Source organism: Oratosquilla oratoria, chromosome 31 (genome assembly GCF_046742065.1).
Source record: "Oratosquilla oratoria isolate Oo_2021 chromosome 31, ASM4674206v1, whole genome shotgun sequence".
NCBI classification, from domain to species: Eukaryota; Metazoa; Arthropoda; class Malacostraca; order Stomatopoda; family Squillidae; genus Oratosquilla; species Oratosquilla oratoria.
In genome coordinates, this window is record NC_134807.1 from 7,777,295 (window position 1) to 7,779,728 (window position 2,434).

Genomic DNA, 2,434 nt, shown 5'->3' on the forward strand with positions numbered 1-2,434 from the left:
GTGTACCGGGTACCCACTTATGTTCAGCATATACATACACAATGTACCAAGTATGCGTTGCTATCAAAGAAATATGCTGCCTCATGAACACATATGCATGCTCAAGGACAATGCACCCTGCACGCATAGCTCATAAAGGCGCATATACGCACCCACAATGCACCGGGCACATGTTTTTCTCTTGAGTGTACGCACTATGTACGCGCAAGCAGCAAGCATGCAAGTCTTGGGCGCATGCGCACGCGCACACATGATTAGGGTTAGCCTGCTTTACGTCATTCGTTTCTTGCACAAAGGCGAACTTGTGTCCTCAGATGCTCCTTGCAGGCCAAGGACGCAAAGGTGATATAAACAGAACTCCCAGGTGGACTAGGCGGTGCTTATAGTGTGAACAGGTACCTCGGCCAGGAGCCTGGCCCGTCTCCCATGCTGCCAGATTAATAAGCGAATTAAATGATGTATTTGTGGGTGTGCGCGTCGAGGGAAGTACGAGTTGTTGCACATATTCTACCTCGAATGGGGCGGATTTATTTTTTAAGTCCCTTCTTCTTTTTGACCGATTGCATGCCTGAATCCTTCAAGGCAACGGCTCGTCAGGAATAATGAACATGTTAATTGAAACGGGCAAGAAGGCAACACGCAAGAAGGGAAGAAGGGTCGACTAGACCAGACTGGGGCAACATTGTCTGGCGTTGGAGGAGAGAGAACGCATGCAGGATCTTGCTTTCTTACATGCACTTGACTACACTAACATGAACACATGTGCTTGCGCTTAGAGATAAGTGCTAATTTCAAGTGTGAGTACTCGTTTAATGTACATTACAGTGTAACTTCCTATGTTTTTAATTTACGTGAGCTCGTTTAATCTTCCTTTGCAATTGCGCGTTATGCACATGTGAATGTTTATGGGTTAGTTCGCAGTAGTAATCAAAATGATATAGGATAATTATCTCTCAAAATTATACGAGCATTTTCATAATGAAAAAGATTGGCAGAAAACGTTAGTTTTTGACTATATTGTGTACTGACAGGATTGAGAGATTAATCCTTTGACAACACACAACTTCTCTATAGCTTGTAAGAACGTCTACAATAAAGTACAGAAATGCACATGTAGATACAATTTTTTTCACATGCATATATCAATAAGTAATTTGAAATATAATTCCCCATCCATTTACTCATAATGCATACGTGCGAATACATTACTTTATAGGAATTTATATGCAGGCCTAATTGGCAGAAAGAGTTTATGTAACTTGAAGACATTACATCCTTTCAATTAATTCCTCCCTTTTTTATTGGGAAATATCTCTGTGTAATGCTGAATAATATATATATATATATATATATATATATATATATATAGAAATATATATATATATATACATATATATATACAGTATATATATTGCCAGAAATAAGACTGTCACAAGTGTATCACCCAAAATAAAGTGCCTTAGAATTCCATTCTATGGACCCCAAATCTACACTTTGAAAAGAAAAAAATAAATTGATGAATAAAATCAACCTACGAGTAGTTCTAAATAACAATACTATTGGGAGAATATTTAGAGTTAAAAACAACTACTGACAGTGCTGCGCTCTGGTGGCGTGTTTAGATACAGCTGTGGATACTGTAGCGCCAACTATGTTGGCAAAAGCCAACACCAGCAAGTATCAAAAGCACCAATATGTACAGCTACACAGAAAACTATCGTTAGTAGGGGTGTCGAAACATTCGCTAATGAACATAACCTTATGATACCGTGTCAAAATGATTAGCGTGATTTACTAACGATAGTTTTCTGTGCAGCTGTACATACTCTGTTGTCAGTAAGAACGGGTCAGCAACTGACCAAGCCTGTATTCAGGAGCATTTAAGACAATGCCTGGCAAAATGCAATCACAGGATTACTGATAAAAACTTGAGGGTAATTGAACAAACAATTAACAATTATGTTTTACTATTATTAAAAGACCGCAATGATTGCTCATCGCCCAACATAAAACGAACATAGTCCTAACTCACTCGCGTTGTTGTAGTGAACGATTCGTTATGTTTTTATATCTGTTTTGTCGTGACTTATGTTTTTGTACATTCTAAGCAATTTTTAGTTTACGTTTGAAAAAAAGTTAATATTTTATTGTATAGTTAATTTTACCAGTACGGAATATCATTTCATGATTATTTCTTGATAAGAGTTTATATATAGCTAGATCCATTTTTATCACGTCGTTTGCATAAAAAAATCTATTCTCTTTTTAGACTACATTGATGATGCACATTGTAATTGTGCAAAACGTCTGTTGAAATGAAGAATTGTGAAGATGTTCCTGATTGGATTGGCCCTATTATTTATACTCTCCATTTCTCTGATGGAACTTCAATTTCTACAATCATACACACACACACCCACACCCACACCCACAC